The following is a 21,015-nucleotide window of genomic DNA, read 5'->3' as shown; positions in this document are numbered from 1 at the left end:
TTTAATTCCCCCCTCCCTCTCTGGATTATTCCCTCCTCCCACCCAGTTTCATTCTCCCCCTCCCTCCCAGTTTTATTTCAGCCATCCCTCCCAGTTTTATTCACCCTCTCTCCCTCCCTGTTTTATTCCCCCTCCCTCCATCCCTCCCTCAATCCATCCGTTTTATTCCATCTCCCTCCCTCGCTGTTTTATTACCCCTCCCTCTCTGTTTTATTCCCCTCCCTCTCTCCCAGTTTTATTCGCTCTTCATCATTGTTCTATTCCCATTTTATTCCCCCTCCCTCCCTCTCTTCCTCATCCATTCCCCTTTCCCATCCAGTTTTATTTCCCCTCCCTCCCAGTTTTATTCCCCCTCCCACCCTCCCTCCTTCCCTGTTTCATTCCCGCTCCCTCCCTCCCTCCCTCCCTGTTTTAATCCTGCTCCCTATTTAAATGCCCGCCCACCCTCTCTGTTTTATTCCCCCTCCCTCCCTCCCTGATTTCTTGCCCCTCCCACCCAGATTTCTTGCTCTTCCCTCCCTGATTTCTTACCCCTCCATTCCTGTTTTATTCCCCCTCCCTCTCTGTTTTATTTCCCTTCCCTCCCCCCCTCCCTGTTTTATTTCCCATCCCACCCTCCCTCCCTGTTTAATTCCCCGGCCCTTCATCCCTCCCTCCCTGTTTTATGCCCCATCCCTCCTTCCCTCCCTGTTGTATTCCCTATCCCTCACTCCCTCCCTGTTTTATTCCCCCTCCCACCCTCCCTCCTTTCCTGTTTCATTCCCGCTCCGTCCCTCCCTCCTCCCTCCCTCCCTGCTTTAATCCTGCTCCCTATTTAAATGCTCGCCCACCCTCTCTGTTTTATTCCCTCTCCCTCCATCCCTCCCTCAATCCATCCGTTTTATTCCATCTCCCTCCCTCGCTGTTTTTTCCCCCTCCCTCTCTGTTTTATTCCCCTCCCTCTCTCCCAGTTTTATTCGCTCTTCCTCTCTGTTTTATTCCCCTCCCTCCCTCCCTGATTTCTTGCCCTTCCCTCCCAGATTTCTTGCTCCTCCCTCCCTGATTTATTACCCCTCCATTCCTGTTTTATTCCACCTCCCTCCCTGTTTTATTCCCAGGCCTCTCTCCATGTTTTATTCGCACTCCCTCCCTTCCTGTTTTATTCCCATTCCTCCCTGTTTTATTTCCCCTCCCTCCCTGTTTTATTCCCTCTCCCTTCATCCCTCCCTCCCTGTTTTATTCCCCTCTCTCCTTGCCTCCCTGTTGTATTCCCCATTCCACCGTCCCTCCCTGATTTATTCCCCTTCCCTCCCTGTTTTATTGCCCATCCTTCCCTAATTTATTACCCCTCCCTGATTTATTCACCCTCCCTCCCTGTTTTATTCACGCTGCTTCTTGCTTTATTCCCCCTCCTTCACTCCCTCCCTGTTTCATTCCCCCTACGTCCCTGCCTCCCTGTTTTATTCCCCCTCCCTCCCTCCCTGATTTCTTGGCCTCCCTCCCTGATTTATTACCCCTCCATCCCTTTTTATTATCCCTCCTTCCCCTCCCTCGCTGTTTTATACCACCTCCCTCCGTTTTATTCCCCGGACTCTCTCCATGTTTTATTCGCTCTCCCTCCCTTCCTGTTTTATTCCCATTCCTCCCTGTTTTATTCCCCCTCCCTCCCTCTTTTATTCCCCCTCCCTTCCTATTTTATTCCCCTCCCTCCCTCCCTCCCGGTTTGATTTCCATTCGCTCCCTCCCTCCCTGTTTTATTCCCCATCCCGCCCTACCACCCTGTTTAATTCCCCCCTCCCTCTCTGGATTATTCCCTCCTCCCACCAGTTTCATTCTCCCCCTCCCTCCCAGTTTTATTTCAGCCCTCACTCCCAGTTTTATTCACCCTCTCTCCCTCCCTGTTTTATTCACCCTCCCTCCCTTCCTTTCTGTTTCATTCGTCCTACCTCCATCCCTCCCTGTTTTATTCCCCTCCCTCCCTCGCTCCCTCCGTTTTATTCCCCCTCACTCCCTCACTCCCTCTTCCATTTCCCTTTCCCATCCAGTTTTATTCCCCTCACCCCCTCCCTGATTTCTTGCCCCTCCCTCCCTCCCTAGATATCTTGCCCCTCCCTCCCAGATTTATTACCCCTCCATCCCTGTTTTATTCCTTTCCCTGTCTGTTTTATTTCTCTTCCCTGCCTCCCTCCCTGTTTTATTCCCCATCCCACCCTCCCTCTCTGTTTAATTCCCCCCTCCCTCTCTGGATTATTCCCTCCTCCCACCCAGTTTCATTATTCTCCCCCGCCCTCCCAATTTTATTTCAGCCCTCCCTCCCAGATTTATTCACCGTCTCTCCCTCCCTGTTTTAATTATCCTCCCTCCCTTCCTTTCTGTTTCATTCCCCCTACCTCCATCCCTCCCTGTTTTATTTCTCCTCCCTCCCACTTTTAACCCCCCCTTATTTATTCCCACCTACCTCCCTCCCTGTTTAATTCCCCCTCCATCCCTCCCTCCCACCATTTTATTCCCACTCCCTCATTCCCTCCCTCCCTGTTTTATTCCCTCTCCCTTCATCCCTCCCTCCCTGTTTTATTCCCCCTCCCTCCTTCGCTCCCTGTTGTATTCCCTCTCCTTCACTCTTTCCTGTTTTATTCCCCCTCCCTCCATGTTTTATTCCCCCTCCCTCCCTAATTTATTACACCTCCCTGATTTATTCACCCTCCCTCCCTGCTCTATTCCCCCTGCTTCTTGCTTTATTCCCCCTCCCTCCCTCCCTCCCTGTTTCATTCCCCCTATGTCCCTGCCTCCCTGTTTTATTCCCCCTCCCTCCCTGATTTCTTGCTCCTCCCTCCCTTAATTATTACCCCTCCATCCCTTTTTATTACCCCTCCATCCCCTCCCTTGCTGTTTTATTCCACCTCCCGCCCTGTTTTATTTCCCTGCCTCTCTCCATTTTATTCGCACTCCCTCCCTTCCTGTTTTATTCCCATTCCTCCCTGTTTTATTTCCCCTCCCTCCCTGTTTTATTCCCCTATCCCTCCCTCGCCCCCTCCCTGTTTTATTCACCCCCTCCCTGTTTTATTCTCCCCCTCTCTCCCTCTTTTATTCCCCCTCCTTCCTATTTTATTCCCCTCCCTCCCCTCCCTCCCGGTTTATTTCCCTTCGCTCCCTCCCTCCCTGTTTTATTCCCCATCCCGCCCTACCTCCCTGTTTAATCCCCCCACCCTCTCTGGATTATTCCCTCCTCCCACCCAGTTTCATTCTCCCCCTCCCTCCCAGTTTTATTTCAGCCCTCCCTCCCAGTTTTATTCCCCTTCCCTCCCTGTTTTATTCCCCCTCCTTCCCTAATTTATTACCCCTCCCTGATTTATTCACCCTCCCTCCCTTCCTTTCTGTTTCATTCCCCCTACCTCCATCCCTCCCTGTTTTAATCCCCCTCCCTCCATCCCTCCCTCAATCCATCTGTTTTATTCCATCTCCCTCCCTGGCTGTTTTATTGCCCCTCCCTCTCTGTTTTATTCCCCTCCCTCTCTCACAGTTTTATTCGCTCTACCTCCCTTCCTGCTTTATTCCCCCTCCCTCTCTCCCTCCCTGTTTAATTCTCACTACGTCCCTGTCTCCCTGTTTTATTCCCCTCCCTCCCTCCCTGATTTCTTGCCCCTCCCTCCCTGATTTATTACCCCTCCATCGCTTTTTATTACCCCTCCATCCCCTCCCTCGCTGTTTTATACCACCTCCCTCCGTTTTATTCCCCTGACTCTCTCCATGTTTTATTCGCTCTCCCTCCCTGTTTTATTCCCATTCCTCCCTGTTTAATTCCCCCTCCCTCTCTGGATTATTACCTCCACCCACCCAGTTTCATTCTCCCCCTACCTCCCTGTTTTATTCCCTCTCCCTCCCTGTTTTATTTCATTCTTCCCTAATTTATTCCCTCTCCTTCACTGTTTTTTTATCCCCCTCCCTCCATTTTGTTTCCCCTCCCATCCCTCCCTGTTTTATTCCTCTCCCACACTCCCTCCCAGTTTTAATCCCGCTGCCTCAATCCCTCCCAGTTTTATTCCCCCTGCCTCCCTTTCTCCCTGTTTTATTCCCCCCACCCTCCCTCTTTTATTCACCCCCTCCCTCCCAGTTTTATTCACCCTCTCTCCCTCCCTGTTTTATTCACCCTCCCTCCCTTCCTTTCTGTTTCATTCCCCCTACCTCCATCCCTCCCTTTATTCCCCCTCCCTCAATCCATCCGTTTTCTTCCATCTCCCTCCCTCGCTGTTTTATTCCCCCTCCCTCTCTGTTTTATTCCCCTCCCTCTCTCCCAGTTTTATTCGCTCTTCCTCCCTGTTTTATTCCCCTTCCTCCCTCTCTCCCTCTTCCATTCCCCTTTCCCATCCAGTATTATTCCCCCTCCCTCCCAGTTTTATTCCCCCTCCCACCCTCCCTCCTTCCCTGTTTCATTCCCGCTCCGTCCGTCCCTCCCTCCCTCCATCTTTTAATCCTGCTCCCTATTTAAATGCCTGCCCACCCTCTCTGTTTTATTCCCCCTCCCTACCTCCCTGATTTCTTGCCCCTCCCCCCCAGATTTCTTGCTCCTCCCACCCTGATTTATTACCCCTCCATTCCAGTTTCATTCCCCCCTCCCTGTTTTATTTCCCATCCCACCCTCCCTCCCTGTTTAATTCCCCTCCCTCTCTCAGTTTTATTCGCTCTTCCTCCCTTCCTGTTTTATTCCCCTCCTTCCCCCCCTCCCTGTTTTATTTCCCTTCCCTCCCTCCCTCCCTGTTTTATTCCCCATTCCACCCTCTCTCCCTGTTTAATTCCCCCCTCCCTCTCTGGATTATTCCCTCCTCCCACCCAGTTTCATTCTCCCCCTCCCTCCCAGTTTTATTTCAGCCCTCCCTCCCAGTTTTATTCCCCTTCCCTCCCTGTTTTATTCCCCCTCCTTCCCTAATTTATTACCCCTCCCTGATTTATTCACCCTCCCTCCCTTCCTTTCTGTTTCATTCCCCCTACCTCCATCCCTCCCTGTTTTATTCCCCCTCCCTCCATCCCTCCCTCAATCCATCTGTTTTATTCCATCTCCCTCCCTGGCTGTTTTATTGCCCCTCCCTCTCTGTTTTATTCCCCTCCCTCTCTCACAGTTTTATTCGCTCTACCTCCCTTCCTGCTTTATTCCCCCTCCCTCTCTCCCTCCCTGTTTAATTCTCACTACGTCCCTGTCTCCCTGTTTTATTCCCCTCCCTCCCTCCCTGATTTCTTGCCCCTCCCTCCCTGATTTATTACCCCTCCATCGCTTTTTATTACCCCTCCATCCCCTCCCTCGCTGTTTTATACCACCTCCCTCCGTTTTATTCCCCTGACTCTCTCCATGTTTTATTCGCTCTCCCTCCCTGTTTTATTCCCATTCCTCCCTGTTTAATTCCCCCTCCCTCTCTGGATTATTACCTCCACCCACCCAGTTTCATTCTCCCCCTACCTCCCTGTTTTATTCCCTCTCCCTCCCTGTTTTATTTCATTCTTCCCTAATTTATTCCCTCTCCTTCACTGTTTTTTTATCCCCCTCCCTCCATTTTGTTTCCCCTCCCATCCCTCCCTGTTTTATTCCTCTCCCACACTCCCTCCCAGTTGTAATCCCCCTGCCTCACTCCCTCCCAGTTTTATTCCCCCTGCCTCCCTTTCTCCCTGTTTTATTCCCCCCTCCCTCCCTCTTTTATTCACCCCCTCTCTCCCTGTTTTATTCCCCCTCCCTCCCGGTTTTGTTCCCCCTCCCTCCCTGTTTTATTCCTCTCCCTCTCTCCCTGTTTTATTCGCTCTTCCGCCCTTCCTGCTTTATTCCCCCTCCCTCCCTGTTTTGTTCCCCATTCCACCCTCCCTCCCTGTTTAATTCCCCCCTCCCTCTCTGGATTATTCCCTCCTCCCACCAAGTTTAATTCTCCCCCTCCCTACCAGTTTTATTTCAGCCCTCCCTCCCAGTTTTATTCACCCTCTCTCCCTCCCTGTTTTATTCACCCTCCCTCCCTTCCTTTCTGTTTCATTCCCCCTACCTCCATCCCTCTCTTTATTCCCCCTCCCTCAATCCATCCGTTTTCTACCATCTCCCTCCCTCGCTGTTTTATTCCCCCTCCCTCTCTGTTTTATTCCCCTCCCTCTCACCCAGTTTTATTCGCTCTTCCTCCCTGTTTTATTCCCCTTCCTCCCTCTCTCCCTCTTCCATTCCCCTTTCCCATCCAGTATTATTCCCCCTCCCTCCCAGTTTTATTCCCCCTCCCACCCTCCCTCCTTCCCTGTTTCATTCCCGCTCCGTTTCTCCCTCCCTCCCTCCATCTTTTAATTCTGCTCCCTATTTAAATGCCTGCCCACCCTCTCTGTTTTATTCTCCCTCCCTACCTCCCTGATTTCTTGCCCATCCCTTCCAGATTTCTTGCTCCTCCCACCCTGATTTATTACCCCTCCATTCCTGTTTTATTCCCCCTTCCCTGTTTTATTTCCCATCCCACCCTCCCTCCCTGTTTAATTCCCCTCCCTCTCTCAGTTTTATTCGCTCTTCCTCCCTTCCTGTTTTATTCCCCTCCTTCCCTCCCTCCCTGTTTTATTTCCCTTCCCTCCCTCCCTCCCTGTTTTATTCCCCATTCCACCCTCTCTCCCTGTTTAATTCCCCCCTCCATCTCTGGATTATTCCCTCCTCCCACCCAGTTTCATCCTCCCCCTCCCTCCCAGTTTTATTTCAGCCATCCCTCCCAGTTTTATTCACCCTCTCTCCCTCCCTGTTTTATTCACCCTCCCTCCCTTCCTTTCTGTTTCATTCGTCCTACCTCCATCCTTCCCTGTTTTATTCCCCCTCCCTCCATCCCTCCCTCAATCCATCCGTTTTATTCCATCTCTCTCCCTCGCTGTTTATTACCCCTCCCTCTCTGTTTTATTCCCCTCCCTCTCTCCCAGTTTTACTCGCTCTTCCTCCCTGTTCTATTCCCATTTTATTCCCCCTCCCTCCCTCTCTTCCTCATCCATTCCCCTTTCCCATCCAGTTTTATTCCCCCTCCCTCCCAGTTTTATTCCCCCTCCCACCCTCCCTCCTTCCCTGTTTCATTCCCGCTCCCTCCCTCCCTCCCTCCCTCCCTGTTTTAATCCTGCTCCCTATTTAAATGCCCGCCCACTCTCTCTGTTTTATTCCCCCTCCCTCCCTCCCTGATTTCTTGCCCCTCCCTCCCAGAATTCTTGCTCTTCCCTCCCTGATTTATTACCCCTCCATTCCTGTTTTATTCCCCTCCCTCTCTGTTTTATTTCCCTTCCCTCCCCCCCTCCCTGTTTTATTTCCCATCCCACCCTCCCTCCCTGTTTAATTCCCCCCTCCCTCTCGGGATTATTCCCTCCTCCCACCCAGTTTCATTCTACCCCGCCCTCCCAGATTTATTTCAGGCCTCCCTCCCAGTTTTATTCACCTTCTCTCCCTCCCTGTTTTGTTCCCCCTCCCTCCCTGTTTTCTTCCTCTCCCTCTCTCCCTGTTTTATTCGCTCTTCCTCCCTTCCTGCTTTATTCCCCCTCCCTCCCTGTTTTATTCCCCATTCCACCCTCCCTCCCTGTTTAATTCTCCCCTCCCTCTCTGGATGATTCCCTCCTCCCACCAAGTTTAATTCTCCCCCTCCCTACCAGTTTTATTTCAGCCCTCCCTCGCAGTTTTATTCACCCTCTCTCCCTCCCTGTTTTATTCACCCTCCCTCCCTTCCTTTCTGTTTCATTCCCCCTACCTCCATCCCTCCCTTTATTCCCCCTCCCTCAATCCATCCGTTTTCTTCCATCTCCCTCCCTCGCTGTTTTATTCCCCCTCCCTCTCTGTTTTATTCCCCTCCCTCTCTCCCAGTTTTATTCGCTCTTCCTCCCTGTTTTATTCCCCTTCCTCCCTCTCTCCCTCTTCCATTCCCCTTTCCCATCCAGTATTATTCCCCCTCCCTCCCAGTTTTATTCCCCCTCCCACCCTCCCTCCTTCCCTGTTTCATTCCCGCTCCGTCCGTCCCTCCCTCCCTCCATCTTTTAATCCTGCTCCCTATTTAAATGCCTGCCCACCCTCTCTGTTTTATTCCCCCTCCCTACCTCCCTGATTTCTTGCCCCTCCCCCCCAGATTTCTTGCTCCTCCCACCCTGATTTATTACCCCTCCATTCCAGTTTCATTCCCCCCTCCCTGTTTTATTTCCCATCCCACCCTCCCTCCCTGTTTAATTCCCCTCCCTCTCTCAGTTTTATTCGCTCTTCCTCCCTTCCTGTTTTATTCCCCTCCTTCCCTCCCTCCCTGTTTTATTTCCCTTCCCTCCCTCCCTCCCTGTTTTATTCCCCATTCCACCCTCTCTCCCTGTTTAATTCCCCCCTCCCTCTCTGGATTATTCCCTCCTCCCACCCAGTTTCATTCTCCCCCTCCCTCCCAGTTTTATTTCAGCCATCCCTCCCAGTTTTATTCACCCTCTCTCCCTCCCTGTTTTATTCCCCCTCCCTCCATCCCTCCCTCAATCCATCCGTTTTATTCCATCTCCCTCCCTCGCTGTTTTATTACCCCTCCCTCTCTGTTTTATTCCCCTCCCTCTCTCCCAGTTTTATTCGCTCTTCATCATTGTTCTATTCCCATTTTATTCCCCCTCCCTCCCTCTCTTCCTCATCCATTCCCCTTTCCCATCCAGTTTTATTTCCCCTCCCTCCCAGTTTTATTCCCCCTCCCACCCTCCCTCCTTCCCTGTTTCATTCCCGCTCCCTCCCTCCCTCCCTCCCTGTTTTAATCCTGCTCCCTATTTAAATGCCCGCCCACCCTCTCTGTTTTATTCCCCCTCCCTCCCTCCCTGATTTCTTGCCCCTCCCACCCAGATTTCTTGCTCTTCCCTCCCTGATTTCTTACCCCTCCATTCCTGTTTTATTCCCCTCCCTCTCTGTTTTATTTCCCTTCCCTCCCCCCCTCCCTGTTTTATTTCCCATCCCACCCTCCCTCCCTGTTTAATTCCCCGGCCCTTCATCCCTCCCTCCCTGTTTTATGCCCCATCCCTCCTTCCCTCCCTGTTGTATTCCCTATCCCTCACTCCCTCCCTGTTTTATTCCCCCTCCCTCCCTGTTTAATTCTCCCTCCCTCCCTAATTTATTACCCCTCCCTGATTTATTCACCCTCCATCCCTGTTTTATTACCCCTCCCTCCCTGTTTTATTCCCCTCCCTCGCACGCACCCTGATTTATTTGCCGACCCTCCCTCCCTGTTTTATTCCCCTCCCTCCATACCTCCCCCCTGTTTTATACCCCCTCCCTCGCTCTCTCCCTGTTTTAATCCCCAACCCACCCTCCCTCCTTCCCTACTTTATTCCCCATCTCTCCCTCCCAGTTTTTTCCCTGCTGCCACCCTCCCTCCTTCCCTGTTTTATACCCCCTCACTCCCTCCCTCCCAGTTTTAATCACTCCATCCCCATTTTATTCCCCCTCCCACTCTCCCGCTTTTATTTCCCCCCTCCCTCCCTGTTTTATACACCTACCCTTCATCTCTCCCTGTTTTAATCCCTCCATCCCTGTTTTATTCCCCTTCCCTCTCTCCGCCTTTTATCCTCCCTCAATCCCTCCCTGTTTTATTTCCCCTCCATCTCTCCCTGTTATATTCCCCCTCCCTTCTTCCTTCCCTGTTGTTTTCTCCATTCCTCCCTTCCTGTTTTTTTCCACCTCCCTCTCTCCCTGTTTTATTCCCCCTCCCTGCCTGTTTTGTTCCCCCTCCCTCCCGGTTTTATTCCTCTCCCTCTCTCCCTGTTTTATTCGCTCTTCCTCCCTTCCTATTTTATTTCCCCCCCTCCCTCCCGGTTTTATTTCGGCCCTTCCTCCCAGTTTTATTCACCCTCCCTCCCTTCCCTTCTGTTTCATTCCCCCTACCTCCATCCCTCCCTGTTTTATTCCCCCTCCCTCCATCCCTCCCTCAATCCATCCGTTTTATTCCATCTCCCTCCCTCTCTGTTTTATACCCCCTCCCTCTCTGTTTTATTCCCCTCCCTCTCTCCCAGTTTTATTCGCTCTTCCTCCCTGTTTTATTCCCCTTCCTCCCTCTCTCCCTCTTCTATTCCCCTTTCCCATCCAGTTTTATTCCCCCTCCCTCCCAGTTTTGTTCCCCCTCCCACCCTCCCTCCTTCCCTATTTCATTCCCGCTCCGTCCCTCCCTCCCTCCCTGCTTTAATCCTGCTCCCTATTTAAATGCTCGCCCACCCTCTCTGTTTTATTCCCTCTCCCTCCATCCCTCCCTCAATCCATCCGTTTTATTCCATCTCCCTCCCTCGCTGTTTTATTCCCCCTCCCTCTCTGTTTTATTCCCCTCCCTCTCTCCCAGTTTTATTCGCTCTTCCTCTCTGTTTTATTCCCCTACCCTCCCTCCCTGATTTCTTGCACCTCCCTCCCTGATTTATTACCCCCTCTCTCCCTCTTTTATTCCATTTCTCCCTAATATTTTCCCTCTCCCTCCGTTTTTTATCCCCTCCCTCCATTTTGTTTCCCCTCCCCTCCCTCCCTGTTTTATTCCTCTCCCCCACGCCCTCCCAGTTTCATTCCCCCCTGCCTCCCTCCCTCCCAGTTTTATTCCCCCTGCCTCCCTTCCTCCCTGTTTTATTCCCCCCACACTCCCTGTTTTATTCCCTCCCTCTCTCCATGTTTTATTCCCCCTCCCTCCCTGTTTTATTCCCCCCCTCCCTCCCTGTCCTATTCTCCCCCTTTCTCCCTCTTTTATTCCCCCTCCCTTCCTATTTTATTCCCCTCCCTCCCTCCCTCCCGGTTTGATTTCCATTCGCTCCCTCCCTCCCTGTTTTATTCCCCATCCCGCCCTACCACCCTGTTTAATTCCCCCCTCCCTCTCTGGATTATTCCCTCCTCCCACCAGTTTCATTCTCCCCCTCCCTCCCAGTTTTATTTCAGCCCTCACTCCCAGTTTTATTCACCCTCTCTCCCTCCCTGTTTTATTCACCCTCCCTCCCTTCCTTTCTGTTTCATTCGTCCTACCTCCATCCCTCCCTGTTTTATTCCCCTCCCTCCCTCGCTCCCTCCGTTTTATTCCCCCTCACTCCCTCACTCCCTCTTCCATTTCCCTTTCCCATCCAGTTTTATTCGACCTCACCCCCTCCCTGATTTCTTGCCCCTCCCTCCCTCCCTGATATCTTGCCCCTCCCTCCCAGATTTATTACCCCTCCATCCCTGTTTTATTCCTTTCCCTGTCTGTTTTATTTCTCTTCCCTGCCTCCCTCCCTGTTTTATTCCTCTCCCTCTCTCCCTGTTTTATTCGCTCTTCCTCCCTTCCTATTTTATTTCCCCCCCTCCCTCCCGGTTTTATTTCCCTTCGCTCACTCCCTCCCTGTTTTATTCCGCATCCCACCCTACCTCCCTGTTTCATTCCACCCTCCCTCTCTGGATTATTACCTCCACCCACCCAGTTTCATTCTCCCCCTACCTCCCTGTTTTATTCCCCTCCCTCTCTCACTGTTTTATTCACTCTTCCACCCTTCCTGCTTTATCCCCCCTCCCTCCCTCCCTGATTTCTTGCCCCTCCCTCCCTGATTTATTACCTCTCCATCCCTTTTTTATTACCCCTCCATCCCCTCCCTCCCTGTTTTATTCCCCTCCCTCTCTCACTGTTTTATTCGCTCTTCCTCCCTTCCTGTTTTATTCCCCTCCTTCCCTCCCTCCCTGTTTTATTTCCCTTCCCTCCCTCCCTCCCTCCCTATTTATTCCCCATTCCACCCTCTCTCCCGGTTTAATTCACCCCTCCCTCTCTGGATTATTCCCTCCTCCCACCCAGTTCCATTCTCCCCCTCCCTCCCAGTTTTATTTCAGCCTCTCCCTCCCAGATTTCTTGCTCCTCCCTCCCTGATTTATTACCCCTCCATTCCTGTTTAATTCCCCTCCCTCTCTGTTTTATTTCCCTTCCCTCCCCCCCCTCCCTGTTTTATTCACCCTCCCTCCCTTCCCTTCTGTCTCATTCCCCCTACCTCCATCCCTCCCTGTTTTATTCCCCCTCCCTCCATCCCTCCCTCAATCCATCCGTTTTATTCCATCTCCCTCCCTCACTGTTTTATACCCCCTCCCTCTCTGTTTTATTCCCCTCCCTCTCTCCCAGTTTTATTCGCTCTTCCTCCCTGTTTTATTCCCCTTCCTCCCTCTCTCCCTCTTCCATTCCCCTTTCCCATCCAGTTTTATTCCCCCTCCCTCCCAGTTTTATTCCCCCTCCCACCCTCCCTCCTTCCCTATTTCATTCCCGCTCCGTCCCTCCCTCCCTCCCTGCTTTAATCCTGCTCCCTATTTAAATGCTCGCCCACCCTCTCTGTTTTATTCCCTCTCCCTCCATCCCTCCCTCAATCCATCCGTTTTATTCCATCTCCCTCCCTCGCTGTTTTATTCCCCCTCCCTCTCTGTTTTATTCCCCTCCCTCTCTCCCAGTTTTATTCGCTCTTCCTCTCTGTTTTATTCCCCCACCCTCCCTCCCTGATTTCTTGCACCTCCCTCCCTGATTTATTACCCCCTCTCTCCCTCTTTTATTCCATTCCTCCCTAATATTTTCCCTCCCTCCGTTTTTTATCCCCTCCCTCCATTTTGTTTCCCCTCCCCTCCCTCCCTGTTTTATTCCTCTCCCCCACGCCCTCCCAGTTTCATTCCCCCCTGCCTCCCTCCCTCCCAGTTTTATTCCCCCTGCCTCCCTTCCTCCCTGTTTTATTCCCCCCACACTCCCTGTTTTATTCCCTCCCTCCCTCCCTGTTTTATTCCCCCTCCCTCCCTGTTTTATTCCCCTCCCTCTCTCCATGTTTTATTCCCCCTCCATCCCTGTTTTATTCCCCCTCCCTCCCTGTTTTATTCCCCTCCCTCTCTCCCTGTTTTATTCGCTCTTCCTCCCTTCCTATTTTATTTCCATGCCTCCCTCCCGGTTTTATTTCCCTTCGCTCCCTCCCTCCCTCTTTTATTCCCCATCCCACCCGACCTCCCTGTTTAATTACGCCCTCCTCTGGATTATTACCTCCACCCACCCAGTTTCATTCTCCCCCTACCTCCCTGTTTTATTCCCTCTCCCTCCCGGTTTTATTTCATTCCTCCCTAATTTATTCCCTCTCCCTCACTGTTTTTTTATCCCCCTCCCTCCATTTTGTTTCCCCTCCCATCCCTCCCTGTTTTATTCCTCTCCCACACTCCCTCCCAGTTTTAATCCCGCTGCCTCAATCCCTCCCAGTTTTATTCCCCCTGCCTCCCTTTCTCCCTGTTTTATTCCCCCCTCCCTCCCTCTTTTATTCACCCCCTCTCTCCCTGTTTTATACCCCCTCCCTCCCTGTTTTGTTCCCCCTCCCTTCCTGTTTTATTCCTCTCCCTCTCTCCCTGTTTTATTCGCTCTTCCTCCCTTCCTGCTTTATTCCCACTCCATCCCTGTTTTATTCCCCATTCCACCCTCCCTCCCTGTTTAATTCCCCCCTCCCTCTCTGGATTATTCCCTCCTCCCACCAAGTTTCATTCTCCCCCTCCCTACCAGTTTTATTTCAGCCCTCCCTCCCAGTTTTATTCACCCTCTCTCCCTCCCTGTTTTATTCACCCTCCCTCCCTTCCTTTCTGTTTCATTCCCCCTACCTCTATCCCTCCCTGTTTTATTCCCCCTCCCTCAATCCATCCGTTTTCTTCCATCTCCCTCCCTCGCTGTTTTATTCCCCCTCCCTCTCTTCCTCATCCATTCCCCTTTCCCATCCAGTTTTATTCCCCCTCCCACCCTCCCTCCTTTCCTGTTTCATTCCCGCTCCGTCCCTCCCTCCCTCCCTCCCTCCCTATTTTAATCCTGCTCCCTATTTAAATGCCCGCCCACCCTCTCTGTTTTATTCCCCCTCCCTCCCTGATTTCTTGCCTCTCCCTCCCAGATTTCTTGCTCCTCCCTCCCTGATTTATTACCCCTCCATTCCTGTTTAATTCCCCTCCCTCTCTGTTTTATTTCCCTTCCCTCCCCCCCTCCCTGTTTTATTTCCCATCCCACCCTCCCTCTCTGGATTATTCCCTCCTCCCACCCAGTTTCATTCTACCCCGCCATCCCAGATTTATTTCAGCCCTCCCTCCCAGTTTTATTCACCTTCTCTCCCTCCCTGTTTTATTCCCCTGCCCTTCATCCCTCCGTCCCTGTTTTATGCCTCATCCCTCCTTCCCTCCCTGTTGTATTCCCTATCCCTCACTCCCTCCCTGTTTTATTCCCCCTCACTCCCTGTTTAATTCCCCCTCCCTCCCTAATTTATGACCCCTCCCTGATTTATTCACCCTCCATCCCTGTTTTATTACCCCTCCCTCCCTGTTTTATTCCCCTCCCTCACACGCACCCTGATTTATTTGCCGACCCTCCCTCCCTGTTTTATTCCCCTCCCTCCATACCTCCCCCCTGTTTTATACCCCCTCCCTCCCTCTCTCCCTGTTTTAATCCCCAACCCACCCTCCCTCCTTCCGTACTTTATTACCCATCTCTCCCTCCCAGTTTTTTCCCTGCTGCCACCCTCCCTCCTTCCCTGTTTTATACCCCCTCCCTCCCTCCCTCCCTGTTTTAATCACTCCATCCCCATTTTATTCCCCCTCCCACTCTCCCGCTTGTATTTCCCCCCTCCCTCCCTGTTTTATACACCTTCCCTCCCTCTCTCCCTGTTTTAATCCCTCCATCCCTGTTTTATTCCCCCTCCCTCTCTCCGCCTTTTATCCTCCCTCAATCCCTCCCTGTTTTATTTCCCCTCCATCTCTCCCTGCTATATTCCCCCTCTCTTCTTCCTTCCCTGTTGTTTTCCCCATTCCTCCCTTCCTGTTTTTTTCCACCTCCCTCTCTCCCTGTTTTATTCCCCCTTCCTCCCTGTTTTGTTCCCCCTCCCTCCCTGTTTTATTCCTCTCCCTCTCTCCCTGTTTTATTCCCCTCCCTCTCTCACTGTTTTATTCACTCTTCCACCCTTCCTGCTTTATCCCCCCTCCCTCCCTCCCTGATTTCTTGCCCCTCCCTCCCTGATTTATTACCTCTCCATCCCTTTTTTATTACCCCTCCATCCCCTCCCTCCCTGTTTTATTCCCCTCCCTCTCTCACTGTTTTATTCGCTCTTCCTCCCTTCCTGTTTTATTCCCCTCCTTCCCTCCCTCCCTGTTTTATTTCCCTTCCCTCCCACCTCCCTGTTTTATTCCCCATTCCACCCTCTCTCCCTGTTTAATTCCCCCCTCCCTCTCTGGATTATTCCCTCCTCCCACCCAGTTTCATTCTCCCCCTCCCTCCCAGTTTTATTTCAGCCATCCCTCCCAGTTTTATTCACCATCTCTCTCTCCCTGTTTTATTCCCCCTCCCTCCTTCCCTCCCTCAATCCATCCGTTTTATTCCATCTCCCTCCCTCGCTGTTTTATTACCCCTCCCTCTCTGTTTTATTCCCCTCCCTCTCTCCCAGTTTTATTCGCTCTTCCACCCTGTTCTATTCCCATTTTATTCCCCCTCCCTCCCTCTCTTCCTCATCCATTCCCCTTTCCCATCCAGTTTTATTCCCACTCCCTCCCAGTTTTATTCCCCCTCCCACCCTCCCTCCTTCCCTGTTTCATTCCCGCTCCCTCCCTCCCTCCCTCCCTGTTTTAATCCTGCTCCCTATTTAAATGCCCGCCCACCCTCTCTGTTTTATTCCCCCTCCCTCCCTCCCTGATTTCTTGCCCCTCCCACCCAGATTTCTTGCTCTTCCCTCCCTGATTTATTACCCCTCCATTCCTGTTTTATTCCCCTCCCTCTCTGTTTTATTTCCCTTCCCTCCCCCCCTCCCTGTTTTATTTCCCATCCCACCCTCCCTCCCTGTTTAATTCCCCCCTCCCTCTCTGGATTATTCCCTCCTCCCACCCAGTTTCATTCTACCCCGCCCTCCCAGATTTATTTCAGCCCTCCCTCCCAGTTTTATTCACCTTCTCTCCCTCCCTGTTTTATTCTCCCTCCCTGTTTTATTCCCCCGCCCTTCATCCCTCCCTCCCTGTTTTATGCCCCATCCCTCCTTCCCTCCCTGTTGTATTCCCTATCCTTCCCTCCCTCCCTGTTTTATTCCCACTCCCTCCCTGTTTAATTCCCCCTCCCTCCCTAATTTATTACCCCTCCCTGATTTATTCACCCTCCATCCCTGTTTTATTACCCCTCCCTCCCTGTTTTATTCCCCTCCCTCGCACGCTCCCTGATTTATTTGCCGACCCTCCCTCCTTCCCTGTTTTATATCCCCTCACTCCCTCCCTCCCTGTTTTAATCACTCCATCCCCATTTTATTCCCCCTCCCACTCTCCCGCTTTTATTTCCCCCCTCCCTCCCTGTTTTATACACCTACCCTCCATCTCTCCCTGTTTTAATCCCTCCATCCCTGTTTTATTCCCCCTCCCTCTCTCCGCCTTTTATCCTCCCTCAATCCCTCCCTGTTTTATTTCCCCTCCATCTCTCCCTATTATATTCCCCCTCCCTTCTTCCTTCCCTGTTGTTTTCCCCATTCCTCCCTTCCTGTTTTTTTCCACCTCCCGCTCTCCCTGTTTTATTCCCCCTCCCTCCCTGTTTTGTTCCCCCTCCCTCCCGGTTTTATTCCTCTCCCTCTCTCCCTGTTTTATTCGCTCTTCCTCCCTTCCTATTTTATTTCCCCCCCTCCCTCCCGGTTTTATTTCCCTTCGCTCACTCCCTCCCTGTTTTATTCCGCATCCCACCCTACCTCCCTGTTTCATTCCACCCTCCCTCTCTGGATTATTACCTCCACCCACCCAGTTTCATTCTCCCCCTACCTCCCTGTTTTATTCCCCTCCCTCTCTCACTGTTTTATTCACTCTTCCACCCTTCCTGCTTTATCCCCCCTCCCTCCCTCCCTGATTTCTTGCCCCTCCCTCCCTGATTTATTACCTCTCCATCCCTTTTTTATTACCCCTCCATCCCCTCCCTCCCTGTTTTATTCCCCTCCCTCTCTCACTGTTTTATTCGCTCTTCCTCCCTTCCTGTTTTATTCCCCTCCTTCCCTCCCTCCCTGTTTTATTTCCCTTCCCTCCCTCCCTCCCTATTTATTCCCCATTCCACCCTCTCTCCCGGTTTAATTCACCCCTCCCTCTCTGGATTATTCCCTCCTCCCACCCAGTTCCATTCTCCCCCTCCCTCCCAGTTTTATTTCAGCCTCTCCCTCCCAGATTTCTTGCTCCTCCCTCCCTGATTTATTACCCCTCCATTCCTGTTTAATTCCCCTCCCTCTCTGTTTTATTTCCCTTCCCTCCCCCCCTCCCTGTTTTATTCACCCTCCCTCCCTTCCCTTCTGTCTCATTCCCCCTACCTCCATCCCTCCCTGTTTTATTCCCCCTCCCTCCATCCCTCCCTCAATCCATCCGTTTTATTCCATCTCCCTCCCTCACTGTTTTATACCCCCTCCCTCTCTGTTTTATTCCCCTCCCTCTCTCCCAGTTTTATTCGCTCTTCCTCCCTGTTTTATTCCCCTTCCTCCCTCTCTCCCTCTTCCATTCCCCTTTCCCATCCAGTTTTATTCCCCCTCCCTCCCAGTTTTATTCCCCCTCCCACCCTCCCTCCTTCCCTATTTCATTCCCGCTCCGTCCCTCCCTCCCTCCCTGCTTTAATCCTGCTCCCTATTTAAATGCTCGCCCACCCTCTCTGTTTTATTCCCTCTCCCTCCATCCCTCCCTCAATCCATCCGTTTTATTCCATCTCCCTCCCTCGCTGTTTTATTCCCCCTCCCTCTCTGTTTTATTCCCCTCCCTCTCTCCCAGTTTTATTCGCTCTTCCTCTCTGTTTTATTCCCCCACCCTCCCTCCCTGATTTCTTGCACCTCCCTCCCTGATTTATTACCCCCTCTCTCCCTCTTTTATTCCATTCCTCCCTAATATTTTCCCTCTCCCTCCGTTTTTTATCCCCTCCCTCCATTTTGTTTCCCCTCCCCTCCCTCCCTGTTTTATTCCTCTCCCCCACGCCCTCCCAGTTTCATTCCCCCCTGCCTCCCTCCCTCCCAGTTTTATTCCCCCTGCCTCCCTTCCTCCCTGTTTTATTCCCCCCACACTCCCTGTTTTATTCCCTCCCTCTCTCCATGTTTTATTCCCCCTCCCTCCCTGTTTTATTCCCCCTCCCTCCCTGTTTTATTCCCCTCCCTCTCTCCATGTTTTATTCCCCCTCCATCCCTGTTTTATTCCCCCTCCCTCCCTGTTTTATTCCCCTCCCTCTCTCCCTGTTTTATTCACTCTTCCTCCCTTCCTATTTTATTTCCATGCCTCCCTCCCGGTTTTATTTCCCTTCGCTCCCTCCCTCCCTCTTTTATTCCCCATCCCACCCGACCTCCCTGTTTAATTACGCCCTCCTCTGGATTATTACCTCCACCCACCCAGTTTCATTCTCCCCCTACCTCCCTGTTTTATTCCCTCTCCCTCCCGGTTTTATTTCATTCCTCCCTAATTTATTCCCTCTCCCTCACTGTTTTTTTATCCCCCTCCCTCCATTTTGTTTCCCCTCCCATCCCTCCCTGTTTTATTCCTCTCCCACACTCCCTCCCAGTTTTAATCCCGCTGCCTCAATCCCTCCCAGTTTTATTCCCCCTGCCTCCCTTTCTCCCTGTTTTATTCCCCCCTCCCTCCCTCTTTTATTCACCCCCTCTCTCCCTGTTTTATACCCCCTCCCTCCCTGTTTTGTTCCCCCTCCCTCCCTGTTTTATTCCTCTCCCTCTCTCCCTGTTTTATTCGCTCTTCCTCCCTTCCTGCTTTATTCCCACTCCATCCCTGTTTTATTCCCCATTCCACCCTCCCTCCCTGTTTAATTCCCCCCTCCCTCTCTGGATTATTCCCTCCTCCCACCAAGTTTCATTCTTCCCCTCCCTACCAGTTTTATTTCAGCCCTCCCTCCCAGTTTTATTCACCCTCTCTCCCTCCCTGTTTTATTCACCCTCCCTCCCTTCCTTTCTGTTTCATTCCCCCTACCTCTATCCCTCCCTGTTTTATTCCCCCTCCCTCAATCCATCCGTTTTCTTCCATCTCCCTCCCTCGCTGTTTTATTCCCCCTCCCTCTCTTCCTCATCCATTCCCCTTTCCCATCCAGTTTTATTCCCCCTCCCTCCCAGTTTTATTCCCCCTCCCACCCTCCCTCCTTTCCTGTTTCATTCCCGCTCCGTCCCTCCCTCCCTCCCTCCCTCCCTATTTTAATCCTGCTCCCTATTTAAATGCCCGCCCACCCTCTCTGTTTTATTCCCCCTCCCTCCCTGATTTCTTGCCTCTCCCTCCCAGATTTCTTGCTCCTCCCTCCCTGATTTATTACCCCTCCATTCCTGTTTAATTCCCCTCCCTCTCTGTTTTATTTCCCTTCCCTCCCCCCCTCCCTGTTTTATTTCCCATCCCACCCTCCCTCTCTGGATTATTCCCTCCTCCCACCCAGTTTCATTCTACCCCGCCATCCCAGATTTATTTCAGCCCTCCCTCCCAGTTTTATTCACCTTCTCTCCCTCCCTGTTTTATTCCCCTGCCCTTCATCCCTCCGTCCCTGTTTTATGCCTCATCCATCCTTCCCTCCCTGTTGTATTCCCTATCCCTCACTCCCTCCCTGTTTTATTCCCCCTCCCTCCCTGTTTAATTCCCCCTCCCTCCCTAATTTATGACCCCTCCCTGATTTATTCACCCTCCATCCCTGTTTTATTACCCCTCCCTCCCTGTTTTATTCCCCTCCCTCACACGCACCCTGATTTATTTGCCGACCCTCCCTCCCTGTTTTATTCCCCTCCCTCCATACCTCCCCCCTGTTTTATACCCCCTCCCTCCCTCTCTCCCTGTTTTAATCCCCAACCCACCCTCCCTCCTTCCGTACTTTATTACCCATCTCTCCCTCCCAGTTTTTTCCCTGCTGCCACCCTCCCTCCTTCCCTGTTTTATACCCCCTCCCTCCCTCCCTCCCTGTTTTAATCACTCCATCCCCATTTTATTCCCCCTCCCTCTCTCCCGCTTGTATTTACCCCCTCCCTCCCTGTTTTATACACCTTCCCTCCCTCTCTCCCTGTTTTAATCCCTCCATCCCTGTTTTATTCCCCCTCCCTCTCTCCGCCTTTTATCCTCCCTCAATCCCTCCCTGTTTTATTTCCCCTCCATCTCTCCCTGCTATATTCCCCCTCTCTTCTTCCTTCCCTGTTGTTTTCCCCATTCCTCCCTTCCTGTTTTTTTCCACCTCCCTCTCTCCCTGTTTTATTCCCCCTTCCTCCCTGTTTTGTTCCCCCTCCCTCCCTGTTTTATTCCTCTCCCTCTCTCCCTGTTTTATTCACTCTTCCACCCTTCCTGCTTTATTCCTCCTCCCTCCCTCCCTGATTTCTTGCCCCTCCCTCCCTGATTTATTACCTCTCCATCCCTTTTTTATTACCCCTCCATCCCCTCCCTCCCTGTTTTATTCCCCTCCCTCTCTCACTGTTTTATTCGCTCTTCCTCCCTTCCTGTTTTATTCCCCTCCTTCCCTCCCTCCCTGTTTTATTTCCCTTCCCTCCCTCCCTCCCTCCCTCTTTTATTCCCCATTCCACCCTCTCTCCCTGTTTAATTCACCCCTCCCTCTCTGGATTATTCCCTCCTCCCACCCAGTTTCATTCTCCCCCTCCCTCCCAGTTTTATTTCAGCCCTCCCTCCCGGTTTTATTCACCCTCCCTCCCTTACCTTCTGTTTCATTCCCCCTACCTCCACCCACCCAGTTTCATTCTCCCCCTACCTCCCTGTTTTATTCCCTCTCCCTCCCGGTTTTATGTCATTCCTCCCTAATTTATTCCCTCTCCCTCACTGTTTTTTTATCCCCCTCCCTCCATTTTGTTTCCCCTCCCATCCCTCCCTGTTTTATTCCTCTCCCACACTCCCTCCCAGTTTTAATCCCGCTGCCTCAATCCCTCCCAGTTTTATTCCCCCTGCCTCCCTTTCTCCCTGTTTTATTCCCCCCTCCCTCCCTCTTTTATTCACCCCCTCTCTCCCTGTTTTATACCCCCTCCCTCCCTGTTTTGTTCCCCCTCCCTCCCTGTTTTATTCCTCTCCCTCTCTCCCTGTTTTATTCGCTCTTCCTCCCTTCCTGCTTTATTCCCACTCCATCCCTGTTTTAT

Source organism: Narcine bancroftii, chromosome 4, assembly GCF_036971445.1.
Source record: "Narcine bancroftii isolate sNarBan1 chromosome 4, sNarBan1.hap1, whole genome shotgun sequence".
NCBI classification, from domain to species: domain Eukaryota; kingdom Metazoa; phylum Chordata; class Chondrichthyes; order Torpediniformes; family Narcinidae; genus Narcine; species Narcine bancroftii.
Note: the sequence above shows the minus strand (reverse complement) of the source record.